Here is a 15,568-nt window from a genome sequence, read left to right on the forward strand (position 1 = left end):
TCATAATTTAATCATACGATTATTGCTTTGGCAGTCATATTATATTTTACATGGGATCTTGGTTGGAAATTCGGTTTTGTCTTATTATTGAATGAATCAACATATTGAATATTTCTTTTAAATTAATAAGGAAACATTTCAGTAAATTTCCCTAGACATAAGGACCATTTAAATTGAATTTTCAGCTATATAAACAGCATATACTTTTAAAATAAAAAATAATGTAAATTGAAATAAATCTTTTCAATTTTTAGAAAAATATCACTCCATGACATGGATAGATGTAAGTCAATACCAAGAAAATTATTGGTTGATGTTTTAGGTGCTTACTTTTGAAAGCTCTTTATAAAATGAATGTAGTTTTGCAAGTCTTTCTACTGTATTCATTTCTGTAACATATTTTAAAATATAGCATCTAACAGTTTTACATAGTAAATACTGATATTTACTTTTAAGGTACGTGGGTTTGTTCTGTCATTTGTCCTTCTTCATGATGGAGATTTTACTCCAGTGTAGTACAATGAAACCTATTTGTACTCCTTAGTTACCTACTGCTGGTCTTGGATAAACAAAGGACTCAGTACAGTTTATTGAACCAAGGAACTCTGCATTAAGAGTTGACTTTCATTAATTAAATTCACTTTATATTCACTTTCAAATGTTCTTAGAAATTCTAAGGAATATCAAAACAGTGAAATGATTAAGCAAGAATTTATAATTAAATTTTATGGTCCATTATTTTGAAAGTACAGTTTAATCTAATAGTTCTCATGCTTTGGGTCTGGACCCTTTTAGGGTTTGAATGACCCTTTTACAAGGTCACTTAAACCATCTTAAAATACAAATATTTACATTATAATTTATAACAGCAAAATTACAGTTATGAAGTACCAAAGAAAATTTTATAATAGAAATCTTTGCAAGATGAAGAACTCTATTAAAGGATCACATCATTAGGAAGGTTGAGAACCAATATCTTAATCCATAGCTAAATAAACTTATCTTTCACAGTTTGACATCCTATTTCTGTTTATATTATCAGAAGCTTTAGAATATAGTCTAGATTATGCTAAAATCAGAGTATTTGTAACAGAACTGCCATGCTGTGAAATGAAATTAAAACACAGGGTGCATTTTATTCTCTTTCATTTTCTAATTTGTTAAAGAAACCCATAATTTATAAATGTAAGAGGATTAATAGCTAATGCTATTATTAGATAAAACACCAACTCAAACGCAACTATTTAAACAAGAGCACTAATGAAATCAAGCATTAATTCTGAACTTTTGTATTTGAAACTTGATTTCATGTCATATCATGGTTCTGTTAAAGTCCTCAAGACTTAAAGGTAAGTGGAGCTCTTTAAAAATAAATAGTGGCCAAGTTAGTAACTACATTTAGGTATGGAAGAAGATTTTGATTACAGAAAAAAGAAATCTTCAGTCATATTTATTATACTAAATTATAATGTTTTTGTTTTGTTTTTCACTATGTACATTCATTGTTATAAATTTAATAAATAGGTACCATGTGGCTACTACTACATTTATAAGCACCATACATTAACTCAACTCACAAGTCTTAACAATAATTATATGATTATATATTATATATTATAAGTTTTTTTCCTACATGTTACATTTGAAAAAATTGATATTTTTAGATGTCAGTTACGCTGGATAGTTTTATCTCTGCATGGTATCACCTAGAAAATGGACCCACTAGATGTGTTTGTTGCCAAACATTTGGTGCATTTTTTTTGATTGATGATTAATACAGGAGGATCCAACTCAGTGTGGGTGGTGTCACCCTAGAATAATAGTCCTAGGTGTTTTATGAACACAGGGTGAGAAGCCATAGGAAACAAGGCAATAAACATCATTCCTCTGAGGCCATCTGAGGCATCAGACCCTGCCTTTAGTTTCTGTTCTGATTTCCTTTGATGGTGGACTATAATGTGGAAATATAAATAAAATAAACTGTTTTCTCTGCCATTTACTTTTTGGTCCTGATGTTTTACTACAACTGTAGAGACCCCCCAACTAAGACATTAGACAACTGCCAAAGATTACCCAGCAAAAAAAATACAGAGTTAGAAAAATACAGAGTTAGAAGGAGCTATCAGGCAAACCTTTCTCTTTTGTTTTACACTTGTAATGGCTCAGTTCAACTGAGTGAGTGTTTTCACTCATTGGTGTAAATAAACAAAAGGGCCCACTTTATTATTCTTAAGAGCCTAGCAATTTTCACTTGAGTGAAAAAGGAGAGTGAAGAAGCTGAATAAAATCAAAGACAAGGGGATAGGAAATCATATTTACCAATAGGTTCAGAATCCCAGCTGGTCAGGTACCTTTACGGTTAGCTAATTGTATCATAGATGTCATATATGAGAGGAAGGTTGATAGCACAATGAAACTCTATGATGACAGGGAAGCTTGTGTGCTAAATAATGTACAGCTCATTGATGTAATCTTGTAATTCAAGAAAACTCTATGGTAATAATTAATTACTATTAGAATTGTTAATCTTTCTTCTCTGTTTATTTGGATAAGACCAAATATAGAAATGCTTGCTAGATCAAATTATGGGTAAATTGCAGGCCATCTTAAAAATGCTAAATGAAGCTGAAAAATCAGACAGCAGTGTTGAAGTATAAGCTGAACAAAGGTGTTAGAAAGGACTGTGCTTTATTGGTTTTGAATTGTTTTACTTCAACCTTCAAAATTTAAAGCTGCCTCAATCTATGTTTGCATAATTCCCAAGCCCATCCATTTGCCTCTTGACAGAATTTAAAACAATTAAATTATGTTCTATGCAATGACTACAGATTGACTATACACTTGTTAAATTCAAGCATTGTGTTAAAAGGTGCAGGAAGCATGTTGTTACTGTCACATGAACACCAGGCACTCATAGCATGTGTTTGAAGACCAGGAGGGAGACACAGCAGCTTCACTTATGGCAGGAGAAAAGAATTCATATTGTTATCTCATAATCCATATTTCTAATGTTCTAGGATGCCCCAAATAACATGTACAGTATTTCTTTAAAAATGTAAGATTACAGTGTGAACCTGAGTTGAAATGTGAGTCTAGATTGTGGAGCCTTAGAGTCAAGAATAACCCTGAAGACTTACAGTGAAATTAATATTTTCTTAGAGGTTAGAAGGACACACAAATTTTTGGGAGTATTAATTGAGAAAATGTAACAAGCATAGAATCAATGAAGTAGTGATCCTGAGGCTGAGGAAAGCAGTGACGTTGGACCTAGCTGCAGACCCCTCCTAAGGCTGATCATTAGCATCAAATGACTTAGTATAAAGTTAAAGCATGTGAAGAGGCACATGTCTGACAGACTTCTTTATTCTTACTCAGATTTTAGATTCTATTCACAGAAGCATTTGATGCAGATAAGCAAAATGATATGGCAACATCTCTTAAGGAAGGGAAAACTCAAGTTGAAGAACACGATGGACTAGGACAAAAAGTCAATGTGAAAATATACCAACAAAGATGATGTCATATATTTTCCAAATAAAGGAAACATTTCTGATATCTCCTATTGCTACGATAAAACTCCATCACCAAAACCACGTTGTGGACTAAAGGGTTTATTTGGCTTATAATTCCATGTCATAGTCTATCACTGAAGGAAATCAGGACAGGAACTCAAGCAGGCCTGAAACATGAAAGCAGAAGCTAATGCAGAGGCCATGGAGAGGTTCTGCTTACTGTTTTGCTTTTCATGGCTTGCTCAGCTGCTGCTTTCTTATAGAAACTTGTACTATGAGCCCAGGGATAGCAGAACTCACAAAGGGTTGGACCCTCCCACATCAATCACTAAGAAAATGCTTTACAATTGCATCTTATAGAAAAATCTTCTCTCAGTTGAGATTTCCTTCCTTCAGATGACGCTAACTTGTGTCAAATTGACATAAAACTAACCAAGGACATTGTCTCCCTGTGAACTTGACATGCAAACACATTACTGTTAACTCATAGGCTTTCTTTTTTGCTTAGCTCCAGGAAGAAACATTCACATCAATAACAGAATATAATCATTTTAGAAACTTTTAAAGTCTCACAGTCTTTATAAATTCAGACAGTTTACAATATGGTATCTTTAAAAAGCTAAAATGTCTTTTAAAAACTAAAATCTCTTTAAAATTTCAGTCTTTCATCTGTGGGCTCCTGTTTAAAAATCAAACAATAAAACAAACAAACTACTTTTTTACTTCAAGAGGGAAGAACCAAGGTACATACAAATAACTAAATCGAAGCAAAACCAAACTACAAAAGTATAAATAAATTAACATCTAGTGCTTATGATTCACTCACAAGATTGGGTCACTTCTCCAACTCTGCCCTCTTCAACACACACAACATATGTACAACACACACAACATATGTACTAGGCTCCAGATGACTCTACTCCATTGTGCTGTTGGTCTTGGTACTGACATCCCATTGTACTGGCATCACCACAAGGCTGGGGACTTTTACTGTAACTAGGCTGTACCAACAGGCTCTCTAAGCCTCTCTTGATGGCAGTCCTGTGCTGTTTTCCATGACCCTTTCATGCAAGCAAGCATGGGTAACTTTTATACTGACAAGTTTGGCTGCCGTCATAAGGTATAATCTTGACCACCTCTGGAACATAGCTTCTATGTACTCTCAGAAAAAACTTCCCAGGAGATTTCACCTCAGTCATGCCAGTTTCCTTTTAATCATAACTAATTTCTCAGCTTCAGCTAACCAGCATAAGTTACCTGAGTAAGACAAAGGTTTTTACTTTAGTGAGTCTGGACACTTGTTAATCATAGCTCCTTCTGTAGCTTTAGCTCCCCAAATATCACAGATTTGTCACAAAAAAGGCATGGAAGATATTTACTTCCATTTGAAATATGACAAGCCAGGTCTTCATTGCCTGGACAGCTTTAAACATACTTATTGAGTGTGAGAGCCATGTTTATGAAGGTGAAGCAAAAATCACACAGTTACATTGACTCTGGTGAGTTTTTGTACATGTCACAAAATTCATAAAGAGCTATCAATTCTGTTTTCAAATATCTTTCTAGTTGACAGTCTTGTCTTAGATAGATTTCTAAGGGAGCGTACTTATAATATTTCCCATTTTCTTAACAGCTCAGTGTGTTCCTATTCTCTGATATCAGTCAGTTCTCTTTTAACTTCAGAGACTCTAAGAATCTGCTTCTTGCTTAACTTTCTGAATTCATCCATCATTCAGTCCATTTCCCTTCCCTTAAACTTTCCAGGAAGTGTTCACTTTTCTCAGATGTACCAAGCACCTCTGACCCTGGCAAATGTTTCACCTAGTTTTCTTCCTTATCCATGAACCCGTCACTTCTGTATTGATCCTTCCATCTTTATTTCAATATCCCTTTCTCCAGAAATAGTCATGTTTATATCAATAATAAGGTGAGTCAACAGGCTCCCTTCTTATTGCTCATTATAAATCACTATATTAATGCTTTCAACATTGAGTAACTTGTTTCTATTAGTATTTGAACTCTTCACTAAAGCATGACAAGCCAAGCCATGTAACCTTATATTCTATTATGTACAGTGACAAGGGTAACCAAAAATGCTGAACATATGCCACTGACTGGATAATTTAATGAAATATATATATATATATCTCCAAAATATATATATACATATATATATATATATGATTTATATTATATATATATATAATTTTATTTTTCCTAAAATAGAGAAATCACAGGAGATACTATATAGGTAGAATCTTATCTGTGGACTAAAATTCTTTTCTTTTTTGTACTTTTAAAACATTAATTTTCTGGTTCTATAGAAACTCGATGTTCTCACATCCAGAAATTATAGTGAAGGGAGGTGAAAGTGAATTGGTGGGTTGGGGAATTCCCTCATAGAAGCATGGGGGAGGGAAATAGGATAGGGGGTTTGTGGAGGAGAAACCAAGAAGGGGGATAACATTTGAAATGTAAATATATAAAATAACCAATAAAAACATTAATTTTCAAAAAGACTTAATTAGGACTTAATACAATTCAGAAATAGTAACAGATGTTCCGTTTAAGGTGAGATGACCATATTTAAGCAACACAAAGTGTTTAATAGACTTAAGAAATACCAGATGACTAATTACCTATGTGATTGGAATTGAGTACCATAATAACCTTTACTTGGGAATTTGTTCAGAATTAGTCGTATGACTCTTGGGAAGACAAACGTCAGTTCATTCCACATATGGTGCCAATGAAAAACCAAAAACAGTTTCAACAACATACAACTTGGTGATGTATTTAATACCATCACCTATTTTATAAACTGGAAAATTAGTCTGATGAAATAAAGCAGCTCTATTTGCATATTTTTAATATAGTGACAGGTACAGACAATTGAAAATTTGCTTTCCAGTGCACATGTGCACAAATATGTTGTATGTCTAGCACTAAGGCTGTGAACATTTGGCCAATGACTAGCTTTCCTCAATAATGATAGCACAGGTTGGGGTAATTTTCCTGTTTTGGAAGCTGTGCAATGAGTTTATTTGCAAATCAATATAAATTCTATGGAGGGTGAAATTGAAACTTAGAGGTTAAGTCATGTATTTACAAAAGGATATTAGTATGAGTGGGTTTGTGGAACCCTGTTCTGTAGGCATCTTAAAGAAACACGCATATTCACAATTTTATATATTAATCAAAAGTTAAACATGTAAATATATACATATATATATTTTAGTAAATTTTAATTTCTTGTACTGATTCTTCCAGTCATTATTTTAAGATTACTAAAAATAGTTGGTTATTTTGATAATAAGAAATATGTGCCAATTCTCAATATTTTGGGAAATTTGTTTTTAATTGTAGATTACCATCCACATTTACTCCTGGTAATTTTAGTTTTATATGTATGATAATGCAATCATGTGCAAAGGATGCCTTTACTTGACACTGAGAAGTGTAAGGAGACATTGAGAAATACATAAAGTAGAGAAACTTGAAAAAATGATTCTACAGAATGGAAAGGAGTGTACAGACATTTTATACTAGAATTTCATATATATATTAGAATTGCACGTACTAAATTGCACCACATTTAGAATTTAAGTAATGATCACATATGAAATAAGGAATTTTATAGGCTCCCTCTTATGAACCATAAAGGGACAGTAAACATATTTTACATGACAAATTAATACTGTAAAAAGTTAAATAGACAAAAACAAGAATTCAGTTCTTAAAAGTTAAATTAGGCAAATAGTGATGTAAGAGAGACATGTTTGTGTGTATAATTTTTTTTCAGAAATTCATGGCTTAAGGGACAAGATAAAAGCAGAATAATGACACAATTTCACAGAATCATTTACAAACTTTAAGAAACTAGCAACACTACTACATATGTAGGTAGTTGAGATTGTTGAAATTCCATTAATAATCAATTAGACATCCAAATAGAAGCATTTAGTTCTCTGTACTAAGCAACTTTCTTTCATCTATCCTGCTCAGTTAACAATCCACATAAAAGAGATGATACTTAGAAGGGAATGATATTCAGTGGTAAACCATAGAATGAAATATTATTCAACAGCAAAAGAAATGGAGTTTGAATGTATACTAGAGAGACTTGGAAAGTAAGTGAAAAAACATATATAGATACTAAAGTGCTAGTAGTAAATATTGAAAGCCTATTAGCCTTGTCGAGATTCAAAGATGGAAGATATCAGAGAATTAGTAGTTTGAGCGTAGCATATAGTGTTTATTTAGAAGGGAAGAAAAAGATTCTAAACCTATGATAATCTTTATACAGTTCTATGTACATAGTGAAAAATAAATTGAAAAGGTTACACAGATGAAAAAATATTATTAAATTGTATCTCCTGATTCCATATTACCAAAGCATGATTTCTGGATATTTATTCTGTGGAGAACATGAAGCCAAAGACTGTTGTATGAGAAGAGAGATGAGGTACAGCTTAGAGTGTATTGCTTTGTTGGTAAATTACACACACATTGAAATTTTATTTGATTTGAGTTCTCTTTTCAAACATTTTTCATTAAATATATTGATATCAATTTTGTTTTTACACTAAGGTCCAATTTTGTTTTAAAATCTCTTTTAAGACATTTACATTAATTGTATTGACATCAACTTTCAAGAACCTCAATGTCATTTCTGAGGAATCTGATCATCCTAAAAAAGTAAAATCCCTGGACAGAAATGTTGAAATATTTTTCAACACTCACTAACTAGGAGCTCTATGCACAATAACAAAATAAACATAAATTACCCACAAGTTCAAACTTTCAGTTGTCTTTTCTTTATTTTCCCTGCAAAATGAAAAAACAGTGGCACTCAAATTTTTGTTACTCTACCAAAAATAAGAATCAACATATAATGATATATTTACTTGAATTAGTTTTCATTTCATGACAGTTTTACTATATATAAGTGGCTGGTCATAATCTTTTGCCTCAATCTCAAAATTTTAGGATTATGAGATTATACTACCTAGGGAGAAGGCCTTGTTTCATAATCCACTGAAAGGGTATACTAACTGTTACCAAGAATTCCCACTAGCCCCAACCCTTAATGATCCACATGTCCAACAGTGCTTCTTTGGGAACCAACCTTTTAATGGATGAGCATTCAAAAGACATTCAATATCAATCAATATTATTTGAATGTTTATACAACAAATAAATATATAATGATACTAAGAAATACACAGAAGAAAACAGATTAATGATGACTACAATGATGAAGAGAAAATAATGAAAAACAAACATACAGACAAGAAAGCAAACATACCTGAGTCTAGAGAGATTAGTTAGCATGTACTACTTTGCCAATGGACCCAAATTTAGCTCAATCACTAACAAGAGGCAACTCCCAGCTCTGGCCTCCACAGGCATTTGCTTAAATAGCCACACACACACACACACACACACACACTCACACACACACACACATACACTCACATACACACCACATATATACAAAAATAAATCTAAAAACACATCTCTTATTAATGTCTTTGGAATATATTATAATGTATTTCATTCATAACACACACGATATTTTTAAAACTACTATAAGATCTTTTAAAAACTGAAAATACGAAAGAAGAAAGAAAAACTTCATGAAAATTATTGAATTAAAGTAGAAAAATGTTAAAGGAGTTTGTAATCTAGTGAATACAGCTAGAAGTGTGGGGTCTAGATGAAGGAAACAGAGAAGGAAGCATCAGTGAAACAGCTCAGGAATATATTTTCTAGTTTAAAGACAAGAAGAGTTAAAATGTGTACAGGCTTGGCTATTTAAGCAAATACAATTAAAATAAAAAGAAGAGAAAGCAAACCCATACCAAAGAATTACTATTGCATAGATTGAAAGCATAGCAGTAGACTCTGTATGTGAGGGAAAGTGTGAGAAGTTTGTGCAGGACAGGGGACAGCAGGACTCATCAAACGAAATAAGCACTCAACAAGAAGATAGAATATGTGATCACAATATGGGTAAATGTGAAGGGAAAACTTGAAATTGAACAAAAGAGGCTGTCATAGAAAAGCTTGTGGGACAGTCACATCAGCATGTGCTCCTAAGAGTTTAATTTAAAAGAACCTTCCCTGCAGCTTTTGGTACCTTCCAGTGACCACTGGGAGAAAGGGAAGTAAAACTTTATGAGAGGTACATGCTGCTGGCAAGGCAATGGGTGTGGTAAGTGTGGAAGGTATAGAAGGAGCATTAGCAGACAATTCCTATGGTAACAGTCAGTGCTTTCCCAGCAATGTACAAGGCAAGCCTCTATAAAAATATTGCATATCCACAGCTTCGTGTGTCCATGTAACCACAGAGAATAATCCTAACCAGGTGTTCTTTCATCTTTTGTTGTAGCTTTCTTTCTTCTGTCCTACTGTGTGTTGCTCTATTATACCCCCAAAATTCCATGCAATGCTTTGTCACTGATAAATACTTAAGAAATCATCATTGGAGAGATGAATCATAAAGGCAGTACTTGGCAAGACTTTATATAAGTTTATACAGCACCAGAAGGGATTTTGAGCTGTCATTATATAGTACTTTTAAGTGGAGGTTCCTGTAACTGATAAGGATATTTTATTATTTGGTTGCCAGTATATGGATCAACTTGGAAGAAGTAGTTGCAGGTTAGATGAAAACAAGTAAGAATTTCACTAGTCCCATAAATAAGCAAACATGGATTGACACCACCGTAGTGCTTCACATGAAGGGAGCTGATAATATGGGTGGATATTATCAAGAGCACTGCTGGGTGTTCCTCAATCTTATATATGAAAGGAAATATTTTCTCTTTTAGGTTTAAAAAAGTGAAAAGATATGGTTGAATATACTGACATACTTTCTATGATCAGTTTTTTCAAAGCTTTAGTTTGCCTTGATTAAGCAAAACTGTGTTCCGATTTTCATTGTCTGCTAATGGACTAAGTCCTCTTTCCAAATGAGCCTTATTTTTCCTTGGAACAAACTGTACATTTAATTTCATAAAGTGTGGCAATTGTAATAAGGAGCAGGGAAATGAAAATCACAATTGTACTTAAGCGAACCATTATTATGCTCATAAAGTAGTAGAGAAAATCAAATTTTATCTGTTTGAAATACTCATCATCATGAGTTTTGCTCAGACAAGATATAAAACTTAAACTTGTTCGGTTCTAATGATTTAAGAAAGGAGACTATAAATGTCAAAGATACAAAAATTTCTCAGTGTTCCCAGCACAGCAAAATAAAACAGAATTCAAAGCACAAAAAAGACCCTAGCAAAACTGAAATGATTTGTATCTAAAAGTATAGACATCATTATACTTTTTGATCTTGAAAGTTTGTATGTGATGTGATATTTGTTCATTTCGACAGCAAATTTTACAATACTTAAAAAAATAATAAACCTTGAAATAGAGATTCATATAAAAACCCAAATATCTCTTTAAAACATATATGAATATACTCATGTATAAATAACTATTTGGTATATTTAATTCCATAGCCTCAGGATGTGAGCAGACTTTTTCTAACATATTGATATAGCATAATATTCAATTTTATTTGCACTGTATGGATTGTCCACATTACATGGGCTATACGAAGTATGTTTCTTATGGGTGTAGTGATAATATGATGGATAACCTGCTGTTAACTTTACAGTTCATAGATGACATTATGGACTGGGGATATTGTGCATGCATATTTGCAACAGTTGGCTAAGGCAGCTTATTCATGTATGTTCAGTCCATATATATTCCCTGTGTCTATCATGTAGCTTCTGGGATTGAATGCTTTATAGCTTCACAGAGGACACACTTGTTTCTGTCCTGCTGATGGATCATTTTGTTACCATGAATTACAAATAAGCATTCAGCCAGTTTTCATATTTTTATTTTTATTATAATCATATCATTTCTTCAGTCTTCCTTTTCTTTCCCTGACACCATCCCTCTGGTACACTCGTCTTCACTCTCTTGTTAGATTTAGTGTTCATCTATGTTTTATAGCAAAATGTTAGTTTTGGAAATTGTGAGGAATTGTAATATATTAAATTCTTTCTAATAATACTTTTCTTAGGCTTGGAATAATATGCTCCAGTAGAAGTGAAAGACAGTGGTTATGTAGGTAGTCTTGAATCTAACTTTTTCAGAAATTTCTACTTATTCCACCAGGAGCAATTAATTTAATGTTGTCCAACTCTGTTGTGCTGCATAATCTATATCTACAATCACATTTGCAGAAAGCATTTTATGAAATAGTAATTCCATGAGAACACTGTCTGGCACGTGAGAGGGAAACAGCAAATAATGATTATGATTAGTGTTGATTATCATCCATGGGGAGTGGGCCTACTTTCTGAAATTCAACATCAGATCCCTAACAAATGGGAGCCTATAAGAAAAATACAGTAGAATGATACACGGTTTCCCATGTGGAGAGTAATGAAATTGTAACTGTGGTATTTTATAACAGTTCTCTATCTCATTCAGCAACAAATCAAAGGCACAGACAACTTTAATTACATGGGCCTCATGGAAATAATAAATGATCATTAGCAAACATTGCCAGTGATTATCATGGGCTTCACACAGATTGTTGGAAATGAACTTCAATTTTTTGGTTGGGGTTTACAGGCATGAGCATAAGGCCACATTCAGCAGGTGGGGCTCCTGGGAATCTGTAGAGTGTCCATGTGGACCGACCACAGCCCTTGGTATAGCTCAGACTGCTCATGTTAGAAAACAAGCCTAGTATTATTAAATCTCAGTAAATTATCTATCAGGTCACAGTTACTGTGGAGATTCCTATATTAATTAAGGTTTTACATTAGAAGAAGAAGAAGTATGTAATCTAATGGGTGTTTGCTCCATTTTCACTAAACACTGATGAATCTGTGCAGTGGGATTTTATGGCTGAAGCTGCCTTCTGCCAACAAGTGTAATTGAAATAATAATAGGAGAAATTATTTAAGTAAAAGTGTATGAATATTTAATTTTTCTAATACAATAAAATTGGATACATATAAATATTTTAGAAAGAAATCATAAATTTTTCAGCTTTAGTTAATTAAAAAACTATTCGTTTAACTATTAGTTAAATACCACTAACGCAAAAATGTGTCAGAGCTCAGATGATAGGAGACTAGAGAAATAACCTTTTTTCTTCCAAGTTATTCTGGCTTGTGCATGATGAAGATAATGCACATTTCTCATCCAGAGGATATTGCCAGCTCAAATAGCAGAGCAAAGAGGAGCAGCTGCCGACTTCTTCAAAGGAACTACAGTCTAAAGCAAAACTACCTTGGGTTATTAGTGAAAGATTTCAAATTTACATAAAAAGGTAGTGTACCTTTTTATGTAAATTTGGTGGACATAGGTGAGTATCTAGACCTATATATATATGTGGGGGCAGGAGAGGGGGAGGTTCAGCACACATACTACAAAGGATTTGTCTTCCCACATCCATGTTTAACTACTGAGGTGGTCTAATCATAACATCCTGTATTGTTTTGGTCATAAGGAATTCTGCACACTGCACACAGTTAGAAATACCCCAATAAAATTGTAGCTCTTATTCCATATACAGAATTCTATAATGTTCTAAAATATTTTCAAGCATTTGATTGTTTAAAAAGAATTCATATTTAAAGTTCTTCAGAAAATTAATAATATAATTTAAATTTAAAGTAATTAGCATTAAATATTTCCTTAAATTCTTAGTAAATGGCTAATATAACATATAAATAATTTGCAAGTATTACTTTATGCCAAATTTTTCCCAAGTAAAGAAAATCAAGATAGTGACCAACATAAAATAAAGTTGGAATTAGTTATTTAGGACATATCATTTTGAAATTACTCATTCATTATCAATACACCAGTGACAATAAAAATTAAGTACATAGATTCTTAACTCAGATTCACTAGTTTTGGCAGAATACTTTTGCCTTGCCAGCTATTTAATCTTATTTCTTCTCTGGCTTATGCCACCCAATTGCTCATGTTGTGTGAAGAATAAATGAAGTAAATGACTACACTATGTAATAATGTAATATTTTTACCTACTTATTTTTATATTTTTACCTAGTTTTTAGTATTTTTGAGGTATTTGATATATTCCAGATATCATGATTAATATTGCATTGTCATCAGTTTGCATATGGACACCAAAAGATAAAATCATCATTATGGGATCACTTAACTTGACCTGAAGATTCCTTCCATCATACTAACCACAGACTAATATGTCTGTGGCATATTTTTTAATAATTCATTGATGTGGGAATGCCTCAGCTACTGTAGTCAGTACCATTCCTAGGTAAGAAAGCCTGGGTAGGGAGAGGCTGAGTAAGCCAGAGGGAGCAATCAGAGTAAGCTGTGTTCTTCAGTGTTGGGTTAGTACCTGACTATGTTCCTTCTTGATTTTCTGTCCTGGCTTTCCTCAATGATAGATTGAAAATTTTAGGCCAAATGAACCCATACTCCTTATATTGATTTTAACCACAGTATTTATCACAGCAAGATGAAAGCAACTAGGGTAGAAATTTCATGGAGAAAAGTTGGAATTTGGCACATCAAGAGGCTATGAGGAGTTACTGGGAAATATGCAATCTCAGTTGCAGTAGAGACTCCAGAACCCTAAAGGCACTGGGACTTTGACTTGTATGACAAAAAGAGCAACAGATATGGAGTGAGTATATTTGGCTTGATCATAGGCGACAAGGGGTGTGTGCCACATAGCTCAGAAGCTGAGAAGACTGGGAGTGATCTCCACATATGGGACATTGAGGCATTTATATTCCTTTCTTTGCCTTTTGCTTTGATTAGACTTTAATTTTGTCCCAGGTTTTCCATCTTGAAATTATAAAATATGTAACTTATTTTTGTGGGGTGGTGGGTTGTAAGAGGCAGTGCGGTACCTAGTTGAGTCTGCTTTGAACCCCAGTGACCCTAATGGGATGGTAGGAGTTTGGCCTTGATCCTGGGCTCTGGTTCTTTTCACTTAGCTTCAGCCATCCACAGCCCCTCCCAAAGAAATGTTTGTAGCCTTTGGTCACATAGCACAGGTAGCAGGAATGACTACAGGCCACAGAGCCTCAAGAGATCTCCATTTTAATGAGATACCTAAAGGCCAGAGGGCATAGCCAATTAAGCATTCTTTCTCAGACCCTCCTCCTTGAAAAAGATATTTAACCTCAGGCCCACCCTGAGAACATGGGGTACAGCTTCATCCAATTTCCACTATGATAATAAACCTTTTAAAACCATGGACTTCCTCGTATCCTTGGGGTCTGCCATGGAGAACCATAGAGGGGTCTTCAACTAATGAGCCACTGCCTAATTTCCTGCCAGAGGATTTCTCTACCTTCAAGCCATGGAGGCCTGCCAACTCAAGCAAGCTAGCTGAGCCAGCCATGACCCAGCCAAGCAAGTCTCCATGACCAAGAGTCTATACCCCGTGGGGCACTGCCAAACTTCTCTCCCTTGTCCTTCTTGGCTGTAGGCCAGTCCAGCCAGTATGCACCTCCCCCTGAAATCTCAGTCCTTCTCTGGTCTCCCAGTGGCATCTAGGAACACAAGGGCTGAGACCACTGGTCTCCAGGTCAAGTCAGCCTGCCTGGAGATCCCCACCCCAAGAGCTCGGGACCTCACAGGTCCTCAGACTGAAATCTCCCTATGCCCAGAGTGAAGTTCTGTGATTTCTCACAGCCCAATGTCCACAATGCTACAGCCCCACATATTTTGAATTTTACAGGAGGCCATACTTATGAGATGTTGGATTTTGAAGAACTTAGATTTAAAAACACTGAAATTTTTAAATCTTGGGGAAATTTAGATATTTGGGTTATATATTAAATTGTGATATTTATGTGTGAGCTTGAACATAAGGAAGAAAGGAGTGATTATGCGTGACTACTGACATGTTTGTGGGTCAAGTTAACAAGAGGTCAGTTGTGGTTGTTAATTTCTATCAATTGGTTATAAATTAGAGTCACCTGGGAAGAAGAAATTTCAGTTGAGGAATTTCCTCACCC

Source organism: Arvicanthis niloticus, chromosome 13 (genome assembly GCF_011762505.2).
Source record: "Arvicanthis niloticus isolate mArvNil1 chromosome 13, mArvNil1.pat.X, whole genome shotgun sequence".
Taxonomy (NCBI): Eukaryota; Metazoa; Chordata; class Mammalia; order Rodentia; family Muridae; genus Arvicanthis; species Arvicanthis niloticus.